This window comes from Sorex fumeus, unplaced genomic scaffold, assembly GCF_029834395.1.
Source record: "Sorex fumeus unplaced genomic scaffold, SorFum_2.1 ptg000047l, whole genome shotgun sequence".
NCBI classification, from domain to species: Eukaryota; Metazoa; Chordata; class Mammalia; order Eulipotyphla; family Soricidae; genus Sorex; species Sorex fumeus.
The window spans coordinates 41,512,252-41,525,637 of NW_026606104.1; the positions used below are offsets into that span (position 1 = coordinate 41,512,252).

At 44.0% G+C, this 13,386-nt stretch overlaps 1 long non-coding RNA gene across 2 annotated transcripts; it reads right to left on the bottom strand.

Annotated features, from left to right (window-relative positions):
* Positions 1–2,529: 2,529 nt before the first annotated feature.
* Positions 2,530–12,066, bottom strand: LOC130032139 (uncharacterized). 2 transcript variants are annotated; one of them, XR_008793726.1, is made up of 4 exons: positions 11,961–12,066; positions 11,591–11,657; positions 7,675–7,833; positions 2,530–2,685 (listed from the first exon to the last, which is right to left on the bottom strand). It is a non-coding gene; the product is annotated as an uncharacterized LOC130032139 (long non-coding RNA). The 2 variants fall into 2 exon arrangements; XR_008793727.1 differs by lacking the exon at positions 2,530–2,685 and adding an exon at positions 6,273–6,406.
* Positions 12,067–13,386: the final 1,320 nt, after the last annotated feature.

Below are 13,386 nucleotides of genomic sequence, written 5' to 3' on the forward strand. Positions count from 1 at the left end.
TCTGAAACCACGAGACACATCTAAGAAATCAGGAGTCCATCTCCAGCCTCCAGACTCAACCATGCCCCCATGCCTTTGCCTAAATTGCTCTCTCTGATGGGAACACCTTCCCCACCCCAGTGAGGTCCTTCGTTCCTGCCACAGATATCTCTGCATGCCACTGAAGTGTCATCTCCAACACAAAGCTTCTCCTGGTTACCAACCCGCCCCCCACCCCCATGTAAAACTAGCCCCATCTTTCACGCTCCTGGGTCCCAGGCACCCTCCCTCATTAGACATAAACCTTGGTCCTTAGGTGTGTGCGTGTGCAGAGAGCAACTCAGGGCAGGGCAGGATCTGATCCATTCTGTTCCCACCACTGGGCCTAGCAGAGAGAGGACACAGTAAAATCTGTTGCATGAATGAATCAATGACTCAATCAATCAATCAATGATAAGCCACACTCCCAGGCACTTGACAGCTGACAGACTTGTCCCTGTCTCTTTCTCGTCCCGGGTCAGTCTCTCCCCAAGCGAGCAGCCCAGGTTCGCCTGGCCCCTGGAGTCACTAACGAGCATTGATCCCGATCAGTCCATCCATCACGCCGCTCGAGCTCCTTTCCTTAAAGAACATTAGGGAGCAAATGTATCATCGGTGACTGGAGGCCCAATAAAGCAGGCACCTCGCAAACTTTAGTATTCAACTCGTAAAGGCCTTAAAAGCATTTTTCAATTAAGAATGGCCTGGGGGGAGTCGTTCTTTCTTCGCCGGGGGATGAATAAAGATGGAAAATAATAGGATATCAATATTGTTGCAACTTAGCAGGATTAATCTGGAGAGTTAAAGCCGTCGCTTCTCCCTGCTGTCTGCAAGTTCAGGTGCACGAGGGAGGACTTGGCTCAGGTGTTCCTCACCAGGACACCTCTGGGCAGGATTGTCTCTCAGCGAATCTGCACCTCAAGTACCCTGATCCTTTTCCTTGTCTCCCTTGCGGCCTCACCCTAGAACATTCCCGGGCTCTGAGCCGCTATCCACATGAGGCGCCTGAGACTGGCCTTCTTATGATACTTAAGATTTGAATGCTTAGGATTTAAAATGGGTCTTTATCCTGATTGAGTGATACTTACTCAAATCCATGCATGTGATCAAATTTCAAAGGATTATATGTATACGCAACAAAAATAGGAAAATATGAAGGATGAATGCAGGACGGAAGAAAAAAGGGGTTCAGTGGATGTAAAACTGGATAAGAGTACACTTATATACTACTTCTGCAACTTCCTGTGAGGTTCAAACTGTTTCAAAACTAAGAAGTTAGGGCCAGGGACATGACTCAAAAGGTCAGGTGCATAATTTGCATGTGGGAGTTCCAGGTTTGATCTCCAACATTGTATGGTCCCCCAAGCACAGCCAGGAATGGCCCTGAAATACTGCTGGTATAATGCCTCCTAAAAAATCAAAATATAAATTATTATAAGATAAATTTAAGAATTGAGAAGATAGTATAGGGGTAAAGTCACCTTTTTACATGCAGCTGACCTCCCCATATCATATATTGTCCCTCAGAATTGCCAGGGGCCAATCCTGGCCCAACCCCTCCTCAAAATAATAATAATAAATTTAAAATGTGATAAATGTTTTTGGCAGGAATAAGAAGAATGAACCTTTATTAAAGAAAGAATAAATAAGCAAAACAGACACAGAAAACAATTTTGCATTATCTAATGTGGTAGGCAGAACAATGTTCCCCTACCAAGAGGCCCACATCTTTTTTTTTTTTTTTGGTTTGTTTATTTTATTTTTTAAAAATTTTTATTAGTGAAACACCATGAGGTACAGTTGTAAACTTACAAATTATTGTTGCTTGGGTTTCAGTTATACAATGATCAAGTACCCATCCCTTCACCAGTGCCCATTTTCCACCACCACGGGTTCCAGTATCCCTCCCACCCCTCATTCCCCCCCACCCTCATCCCACCCTGCCTCTGTGGCAGGGCATTCCCTTTTGTTCTCTATCTCCTTTTGGGTGTTGTGGTTTGCAAAAGAGGCAATGAGTCGCAATCATGTTTGGTCTATATTCTACTTTCAGCATGCTTCTCCCATCCTGGGAGGATCCTCCCAACACCCTTTATTTGGTGCTCCCTTCTCTATCTGAGTTCCCTTTCCCCCTAGCATGTGTGCCTGGCCTCCGAGCCATGGAGCAAAATTCCTGGTACTAATCTCAGCCACTCTTTGGTGTTAGTCTCCTATTTTGTTACTTTATGTTCCCCAGATGAGAGCAATCTTTCTATATCTATCCCTCTCTTTCTGACTCGTTTCGCTTAACATGATACTTTTCGTGTAGTACCACTTATAAGTAAATTTCATGACTTCATCTTTTGTAACAGCTACACAGTACTCCATTGTGTAAATGTACCAAAGTTTCTTTAACCAGTCATCTGTTCTCGGGCACTCAGGTTTTTTCCAGATTCTGATTATTGTAAACAGCGCTGCAATGAACAAACAAGTGCAGATGTCACTTCAACAATACTTTATTGAAGAGGCCCACATCTTAAATGCTAAAATCCATGAATGTGTCAGGTTACATAATTAAGGAAACTATGGTGGAATTCAGTTTGATCAGCTGACCTCAAGATGAGGATATTGTCCTGGATTATCTCGATAGGTCCTATATGATGACAAGGACTTGGAGGGAGGAGGGAGGCCCTAGAATCAGAAACAAATATGAAGGTGTTGCCTTTGAAGGTAGGAGAATGCAAGCAGCTGCTATAAGTTTGGAAAGACAAAGTACCAGATTTTTCTGTAGAGCCTCCAAAAGGAGCAATGTCCTGATAATACCCTGACTCAAGTCCACTGAGTTCCACTTGGGGTGTCCCTCTTCAGAAGTATAAGATAATAAATATAGAGGTGGGTTTTTTCTTTATTAGATCCACTGAGTTTGTGGTCATTTGTATCACAGAAACTATAGAAAATTAATACATCTTGTAAATAATCTTTTTAAATTAGGTCTGTAGAGATAGTATGTAGGTTTAGATTCTTGCCTTGCATATGGCCAACTCTGGTTCCATTGCCAGCACTGAATGTGATCCCCCAAGCCCTGCCAAGAGTGATCCTTGAACACAGAGTCAGGAGTAAGCCCTGAGCACAGCTGGGTGTGGCCAAAATAAACAAAAGAAATTTTAATAAAATATTTTAAAATTAGATACACCCTAGGACTGGACAATTCTGTGCCTAAAGAAAATCTTTGGCCTGCATTAATTTATAGATAGGGTATGGAAGTATCTACAAGAATAGTCATAGTAGTAGTAATCAAAATAATCCAATGAAATGTCCTTCCAAATGTCCTTCAATATAAAATAGATAAATCCATTGTGGTATATTTTTACAGAGAAATATTATACATCAGTAAAAATAAATCATAACTAGACACAAACACATGGATTCCACAACACAATGAAGAATAAAAGTCATACAATATAACATAATAAATCTCAGTACAGGTACCACTATGACAATGGTAGTTGGAAATGATCACTCTGGACAAAAATTGAGTGCTGAAAGCAGGTAAAGGGATATACATGATAACCTGTATTGCAAACCATAATGCCTAAAAGGAGAGAGAGAGAGAGAGAGAGAAAGAGAGAGAGAGAGAGAGAGAGAGAGAGAGAGAGAAGGAAAGTGCTGTAGAGGCAGACTGGGGTGGGAGTTTGAAGGAGGGGAACAGGGCACAATTGGTGGTGGGTGAAGGGATGATTTAATAAAAAATAATAATCATAATAAGGCTCAATAATACTCTGTTTAGAGTGTCTTTTTAAGGACTAAAGATATATTTAAAGAGAATGATTAGTAAAAAATGCAATACATTGGTTACTTCTTGAAAGAGATACGGAGACATAAAAGAAATCTCAATGTCTACATCAATTTCCTTTGCTGCCTGATAATAGAAGGCAATTATTTTTTACAGTTTATTTTATTCAATTATTACATATTGCATCACTTATTATTGTTAATACATCATTTATTACTGTTATTACATAAATTGTATGTGAGTGTTCTATGCCCCCTTTGAACTGTTGTCATCATTCTCAGTAAAGTCCACATTCTTCCAGTGGAAGCTTCTGAGCATCCATTGCTTTGTGACATCATACTCTGTGTGAGCAAGGCATGATAACATCTATACCTCTGTTTTACAGTCAGGGAGACTGAGACTGGGAAGGATGGAGTGTTATACTGACATCTGCCTGCCTACTTTCCAAACCTCAGCTCTATCTAACTGAGTTCCTAACAATGAGACAGCAGAAAGAGAAAACAGGAATGTCTATCTGGTTTTCAAATTTCAAAATAGATAAGGATTAGGTAAGGAATGAAAACAACCTGTCTCATCCTCAGATTATTCTTGGGTGGATGTAAGCATAACTCTGCTCTGTGTGTACGTGTATGTGTATGTGTGTGTGTGTGTGTGTGTGTGTGTGTGTGTGTGTGTGTCTAGGCAGCGGGGTGGTGATGAGGCTTGGGGAGAGTCAGCACAGTGAAGAGTAGTCTAGAGCTTGGGGAATCTAAAAAGGTGGACCCCACTATATTTCCCGTGAGTGAAATATTATGCCCAGATAACTTTACCAGATTCATAGAATGTGAAAAATATATCAACCTCATCATGGGAGAAACCCGGGAAGTAGCAAGATTCCAGAGTAAAAATAACTGAATGACATGAATGTTCTTACGACCTAGTAAAGCTTTGTAGAATGTCCTTAAGCTGCTTTAGTGGGAGAAAAATAATTCAAATCCGAAACTTTAAAGTTTAAAAATAAAATAGTAATACTCCTACATTAAAAAAATAAAGCTTACAAATATTTTAAAGATTGAAAAATTGATGTCAGTTTTCATAGTAATAAATTTTATCTTGTATATGAACTGAAGAAATGTTTGAAATAACCCAACTAGTAAAATATTACAAAAGAAGAAATATGTAACTTGATGATCCTATATATTTAAGGAAATACGTTCCTTTCATAAAGTCTCATAAAAGAAAATATGAATTTTCTTTATTTCGGGGCCACACGTGGCAGTGCTCAGGGGTTGCTTCTGACTCTGCAAAGGGATCACTCCTGAAAGGGTTTGGCAAACTATATAGGGTGCTGGAGATTGAACCCAAGGTGGCTGCTTGCAAAGCAAGTGTCCTAACCACTGTACAATCTCTCCAACCCCTCAAAAAGAAAAAGTTAAACATATACGGGTTCAGTGATAAATTCTTCTAAACATGTAAGGGAGTAATTATAACAATCACTAAGTTATAACTGTTATATATGTAAATATTATTATAATTTTTATATATTATAAATATAATATAGCACAGCGGTAGGGCGTTTGCCTTGCATGCAGCCAACATGGCTGACCCGAGTTCGATTCCTCCGCCCCTCTGGGAGAGCCCGGCAAGCTACTGAGAGTATCTTGCCTGCACGGCAGAGCCTGGCAAGCTACCCGTGACATATTCGATATGCCAGACACAGTAACAATAAAGTCTCCAATGGAGACGTTACTGGGCCCGCTCGAGCAAATCGATGAACAACGGGAGGGCCTTTGTCTTTACCTTTACCTTATATAAATATAAATAACAATTGTTATATTTATAACAATTTTTATTAACTTACCAAAAGAATACATTATTAAAACAAAATGTTCTAACATATTTTAGGCCAAAATAACCCCAATATAAAAACACTGCAAGAAAGAAAAATTATAAGCTATTCTCTCTCATGATTAACTCCTCAAAAATTTTTGAATTAACTAATATTTTAAAAGTGAAAGTAATACTTATGCCTCTTAAATAATTCTTATAAATATTAAATAAGATGCAAAAGTCTTTGTCAAAATCTATGCAAACAAAATCTACACATATACAGATTATTATAGTCACAGTCAAGTTAGACTTTTTTCTCACAGAGAAGTTTGGTTTAACATTTAAAAACCAATTGTTATCATTGATCTTATTAATAGAGAAAATTAAAGACAAAAATCATAATTATCTCAATAAATAAAAGTTATTTGCAAAAATGATCATCTATAACACCCATTCATGATTTTTAAAATTCTTAGCAAAAAAATTTAAAGAACTCTATAAAACTATAAGAAACATTCTACATCGTGGAAAATTATTTAGAAGCTTCCCCTGAGATTATTGAGATTATTATATTTACTATTAATACTTATAATAAATATTTTACTGGTTATCATAATAAATAAGATAAAAAATAGAGGCCAGAGAGACAGTACAGCAAATAGGGTGCTTGCCTTGCATGTAGCAAATCTGACTTAATCCTTGACACTTCATATGGCACCACTTGGAGGGTTCACCCCAAGTTCCACCAGGAGTGATCCCTGAGCAAGAACTAGTAGTAAGCCCTGAACATATCCAACTGTGGCCTAAAAACTAAAACAAAAGGAGAAATAAGTAAGTAAAAGACACAGAGGTTATAAAGAAGCAAGAGATTTGTAAAATTCAAATTCATTTAAATCCACTTGAATAATGAAAATATATAGACAAATTTAGCAAATTATATGACCATTTATATATGTCAGCATGAACGGGAAGTTAAGTGATTAAGTGATTAAGTGATAATAGAATAAAAGTAACTTATCTAAAATAAGTTAAAGTAGATATCTACACAGAAAACTACAAATCAATGTTCAGAGAAATTAAAGACCTCAAAACAATGGAAGAGTATACCATGTTCATGGATTAGAAGATTCAATATTATACAACTATGTATTCTGCATAAGTTTATATGTACACTCAGTGCAATCCAAATCTAAATTTTAGCAAACTTTTTGGAAGAAATTGGCCAATTTTAAAATTTTTAATGAAAATGTAGAGGTTAAGATAGTCAAGGCATTCATGAAGAATTAAGTTAAAGAACTTAAACCACTAACTAGATAAACTTAACTATAAAGTTCAAGTTATGAACATAGTATAATATTAAATGCAAGGAACAACAAATAAATTAATGAATCATAAAAATAAAGAAGACTCCATATTTTTCACATCTGACTTTATAAACTGAGCTTGTTCTAACTACACATTAGAAACAATAAATAGATCAATTAAAAAAATAAAGAGGAGGGGCCAGAGCGATAGTACAGCTGGTAGGGCATTTTCTTTGCATGCAGCCAACCCGAGTTCAATCCCCGGCATCCTATATGGTCCCCCAAGGGACCGCCAGGAGTAATTCCTGAGTGCAGAGCAAGGAGTAACCCCTGAGCATCGCTGGGTGTGTCCCAAAAATAAAAAAAATAAAGAGGATTCTATTTCTTATCATTATAATCTCATAGATTATTATTTTATTCACAGCACAATCCTACATGACAAAAGGAAATCAGATAGGTAGATGATGACTTTGTCATGAGCCTGATGAATGCTTCCTTGAAAAAATACTAGTAAACTAAGATCAGAAGAGAAAACAGAGAGTTCATGTGCACCTGTGGGTGTGAGAAAACTGGCCCTTAGAGGAGCCTCGTGACTCTGGAACACAGAGAATGGAGAATCTCCGTGGGATCCTGGGCCAGAGAGGTCAGATGCCAGCCAGTCGCAAAGACCCCAGTCAGGATAGGATCTCTTTTCCACTTTGGTAAGTTTCCTCACACCTGAGCAGGACTTCCTTCCCAAAACGCTGAGTCCTACAAGAGTAGGTAAGCACTGACCTGTATCACTGTAGGGGCAGTAGAAGGTGCTCACAGGCCTTCGATGAAATGGGAGAAGTAGGAGCTAGAGATTCCTTTTCCAGGGTATTTCCATTCATCTTGGTGCCTCCAGGCTGCCAAAGACTCACAAGACTTCACTCAAGCCTCCCTTCCTCTCTCCTAAAACGCAAAAATAGAGATGCGCTTGTTTTTTAGACTCAAGGCCTTATCAATGCTTCATTGTGCTTATAGTCTCCCAGGGAACGTGGCCACCAGGGGTCAGGGTCTGTATCTCAGCTACTAACACAGGGCCTAAAATCAAATAAGCGACACTTGATGAAGTGTTTCCACAGATCTGCACTCAATTCCCAGCTCTGCCTCGGCTATCTTTGGTAACTTCAGGCTATTTAACTGGGTGTCTGAGGTTCAGACATTTGCTCCCCAAAAGGGGATGATAACAGCTAGCTTTGTCCAGGGATTGTTGTGTTATATGAGACAAATGGTGAAAAATGCCTCAGAATCTGGCAGATCCAAAAATGTTAGCATTACAAGAATTTTCTATTACTTTATTTTCTCATCTATAAAACTGATAAATACATATTGGTGGAGATATTTACAATCTGCCTTACACATTCTGGTAATGGTTAAAACTATCCATCAGTACATGATGCTTTTGTGACTTTGCACATTCAGTGGTGCTCAACGCTCAAGGGTCATTTGGGGGACCAAGTGGTGCCAGGGATCCAACCTAGACCCCCCATATGAAAAGCATGCATTTCAGCCCATTGAACTATTTCTCCAGCCAACTTTTGTCACTTTTCATGTGACTAAACCCTTGAGTTGTGAGAAAGCTCAAACAATGTACTATAATAGTAAGTATAACATAACTGATCAACAATGATTCAATAAATGGTGAGTTTGCCTATTATCAATAGTAAGCGTGGCTTGGTCCAGAAATTTGCCTTCTCAGCATAACAGGTCTTGACCTGTCCATCTAGAGATGACTGTAATGCAGAAAGCACGCACTAGGAGAGACTTTTCTCATCATGATCTGTATGCCTTCTCCCATAGGTCATTTATTTCTAGAGTGTTCCGCTTCCTCGAGTGTGTCTCAGGCTCAAGAAGAAACCAAGATTTGCTGATCTTCTGATCATCAATGTTAAAAAAAGTAACTCCAGTCCTGATAGCACACGCAAATACTGGTGTCAGCAAGAGAGGCCTGTGCCTTTAAGTGAGGCAGTCCCGTGGGCATAGAGTTAAGCAGCCAGAATCTGGAGGTGACAGACAGAGTCCAGGGGAACCAGCATGGTTGTGCCCCCAGAAATGAACTTTATGGTTCTGGTGAAGTCTGAGGCATCCTGGAAGCCACTCAAGCTTAGCTCCAGTCAGGGTTAAGATCCTTCATAAAGATTTGATAAAGATTTAATGAAGCAAGAAAAGTTTTCGCTCCTTCATCATCTCCACTATCTCCCAGGTTAGCCCACCTCCCACCCAACCAGAGTCAGTCTTTCTGGTTCTCTAGCTGCATGTCTGGCCCCTTAATTCATCAGACCAAGTTAGGCTAAGGCACAGTGGCAAATCCCTTCCATACCTCAGTGGCTTGTAGCAACAACAGATTCTTTTTCATTCACACTGCTTGTCCACTGCTGACCAGATGGACTCTGACCCATGCAGGCTTTACTCTGTAGGCTGAGTAGCCAAATTAGCCCCTTCTAGAATAATATACAATGCACATATGCACAATGAACCCTTCTCACCTCGTGTTCGTGTTTCCAGGATGGCACAGCAGAGTGGGCAGGTTAAAACCCAAGTCTCACCCTTGTCCGATCCCTGCTGAAGGCAGGTTATATACTCTCACCATGATAGCAGATGCGGTCACCCATTGGCAGGCCACTCTGGACTGGGCACTGTGGCCTGACCTGACCCCTGGCATCTGGAGTGCTCTCTGTGAGTCGGGGAGGCAGGAATTATCATCTCTGCTCTACATATGAGGAAGCAAGGCTCACAGCAGTTCTTAGGGCAGCTATGATGCCTGTAGATCTCGCTTGGGAGAACTGAGAGAGAAAACCAAGCACGGGCCGAGACAGGACTTGGGAGTCCCAGATTGCTTTAAAATCAGAAACTGCCTTGCCACTGGCGTTTGGAGGAGTTATGGCCCCCAGGGGAGCCCCTTCAGGAGCAGCACCACTTTCATGTGCAAAGAGCCTTGGCTGGTGTGAGTAGGTTGAAGATTTGTTGCAGAGACTATTCTGGATTATCCCCTGAAATACTTTGACCCTCTAGGAAGGAGGGAGGAGTAAGAGAGATCAACAGAGAGCATGGGGAGAAGCTGCTGGGCTTCTGGCTTTAAGCATGAAATATGGAGCCTAGGAACCAAGGAATACGGTGGCCTCCAGGAGCTAGAAAAGACAAGGAAAATCTCCCCCAGTGTCTGGAGGAACAAGCAGGCCAACACGGTGACTCAGCCCAGTGAAAGCTCTGACCTAGGCACTTGGAAGAATAATAGACTGGTGTTGTTGAAAGCCAGTAAGACAGTAGACAGCTGTTACACCTGTAATGGGGATAATAACCCAGCCCCTCACCATTGGGCCCCCCCTGCAGTCTCCCTGCTGACGGTGCCCATGAGCATACTGAGTGCCTCAGAGGGGCCGGAGTGACTCAGAGAGTGTGACACGGACTGGCAGGAGGACGGAGAATTCATGGTAATTCCAAGAGAATAGACAGGATGAGACCAGACCCAGGTTGTGGGCAGGAGAGTGTGGCAAAGGGACCCCTGAATGCCAACCTCTGGAGCACTGCCCAGAACACTAATCCCTCTTCTGGAAGGACCCCCTTGCTAGACCAATAGTGCCTCTTACACACACAAATATGGAACCTTCAGGGGAAAAAGGGGCTGGAGCGATAGCACAGCGCGTAGGGCGTTTGCCCTGCATACAGCCAACATGGCCGACCCGAGTTCGATTCCTCCGCCCCTCTCAGAGAGCCCGGCAAGCTACTGAGAGTATATCGCCTGCATGGCAAAGCCTGGCAAGCTACCCGTAATGTATTTGATATGCCAAACACAGAAACAAGTCTCACAATGTTACCGCTCGAGCAGATCGATGAACAACGGGAGGACAGTGACAGTGACAGGGGGAAAAAAATGAGTCAACCAAAGCAAACAAAATGCTGATGATAGGATGACCTGTCAAATCCCATCCCTGGGCCCTAAGCAGCACTGATCTCCGGTCAGTGCTTCTCTCCTTGTCCTCAGAGCAATGGCACCCCAACACACAGGCACTAGGGGCCAGGTGCAGGTGCGCGAGGGACTAGCTGGTGTGGTGGCAGTAAAACTTGCTCCTGACCCAGAGGGACCTTTTCCAGGGAGCTAGAAACCCCATTTCCTCCCACACTGTCTTGTGTGACTTGCAACAAGTTCCTCTTCGAGCCTCGATTTGCCTAATAGCACTGTAGCACTGTCCTCCCATTGTTCATCGATATGCTTAAGTGAGTTCAGTAACGTCTCCATTGTGAGACTTGTTGTTACTGTGTTTGGCATATCAAATACGTCACGGGTAGCTTGCCAGGCTTTGCCGTGCAGGTGAAATACTCTCGGTAGCTCACCGGACTCTCCGAGAGGGGCGGAGGAATTGAACCCGACTCGGCCGGGCTAGCAGCTTGCAAGGCAAACGCCCTACCGCTGTGCTATCGCTCCAGCCCATTTGCCTAATAAGGGACTAAATTTGTTCTCCAAAAATCTTATGTGCATGATCTGCCATCATACCGGCCTGGGTCTCTGGCTCCTCACCCCTACCTGAGGCAGGGGGTGGGGGGGTGGGAGGGCGGGTGCGGCTTCTCAGCAAGCTCAGCTCCCATCCAGACCCTCACCTGGCACAGGGGGTTGCGATGCCCCAGTCCCACTAGGGCTCAATCCTGAGTATTGTCACTCCATCCTTACCTTTGCCTCTTCGCCACCACCAGTAGTTGAGCTTTGAGCCTCGCCGGCCTCGTCTGGGATTCCCACTCTGAGGAAGAGAGGGCAGGTCTCAGATCACACGAGACCAAAAGGCTCCTGGACCCCTGCCTGAGCGCCTCTGTCCCTTTAGTCTCTGTCATTAGCCTTTCTGGCCCCCTCTAGGCCTGCAAGGATCACTGCCCACCTCTAGCCCCTCCTTGCTGGTCCCTGTGCCCTGTTGGCTGGCCTGGACTTTCTCCTCAGGCTCTAAAATCCTTTAAACTCCTCTCAATCCCAATATCTTGGATGCTTCCTCTCCAGGAGCAGTCTTGCACCCCAGATCTCTCAAATACTACCCCATACAAAGGCCTACCAAGGAGAGAATCCAGATATGAGGACCAACACCCAGAGAAGGTCATCAACGACCTTGCAAACACACAGCAAAGGCACAGAGCCCCCAAGCCCCACATATACAGGCGGCCACTCCCCAGCACCCCGACCACTGCCCGCTCACTCCCTCTGACAGCCTGAAGGACAAGGAGAGAGCAGCCAGCCCCATGACCAAGGGCCGGGACCACAGCGATGCTATTCTTTCCTCGAGTGAGCTCCGCCCACCCGAGCCAGATTTAGCCGTTTAATGCAGCCAGGCCTGCTCGGCCCTGCCTCTGAGATTAGCTCTGGAACGGGGCTTTGAATGCCTGCCCAGAGACACTCAGCTTAAAACACCGGGAACCAGAAAAGAAAAAAAAATCGACCACATTTAATGGAGCCGTCAGAGGGCGGGTCTGGGCCGTCCATTATGCGGCCTGACTGCCCAGGGAGCCCAGCCACGTGGCCGCCTGACCACAACATTAAGGCGACATTAACCCAGAGGCCAGGCTGGGGGAGGAGCCGCCAAAGCCCAGTCCTGAGGCCTGCCTCCCGGGTCCCCAAGGCTCAGGGCCCCGGCAATTCTTGGTGCCACTCAACAGGCAGCAGGGCACGTCCCTGCCCAGGAGTCTGGCCCTGCTGGTGGTAGGGCACTGCCCAGGACCAGCCTGGGGAATGGGAAGGTCGGGGTCACCAAGGCACTGCCCAGGATGGCCCTCTGAGTCCTACTGTGAAGGGAGAGGGAGTGGGAGCACCTCGTGCCCCCCAAAATCCTGCCCTGGATCCAGCCCACAAGCTGCCCCTGCTACTTCCTTTTACTCCATGAACATTGCTCTCACCCACACCCGAGTTCTTCTAGAACATTCTTTCCCCAAACAGGGCTGGGAAACATCCTTCTCTCAAAAGGCTTTTTCGGAAACAAGAGAAAAGGGGAATCAACAGCACAGTAACTTTGGGTGCACCAAGAATGACTAACCCCCCCCCCAAAAAAGAATGACCACCCGAAAGGTACTGAAAATTTGAGCTGTCTCTGAGTCAGTCTGGCCCGATCACACCAGCACCCCCTTCATCCCAGCAGAACATCGAAGCCAATGCAGTGCTGGGAGTGACACCACAGGGGTTTGAACCGCAGGGGTCTGAGGCCCTCCATGCCCCCAAGTCCCACAGTGCCAGCGGCTCCCATGAGGAGGTTGGAATGAGTAGGGGTTCTGGCCTCCACGACAGGTGACCCACAGGTCTGCTCAGAATCAAGGGACGCAGCACGGAGCTGCCCTTTGATGGTAGAAGGGCCAACGTCCCTTGATAAGATACTGGGGGTAAGTACTTGGGGGCCCTGCATTCCCCCACCCCACCCTGTTGCTGACAGGACAGGGCTCTGGCCCTCCAGAAAAGACTTCCTGCCCTTTTCAGAGTTACCCCTCAGACATGGT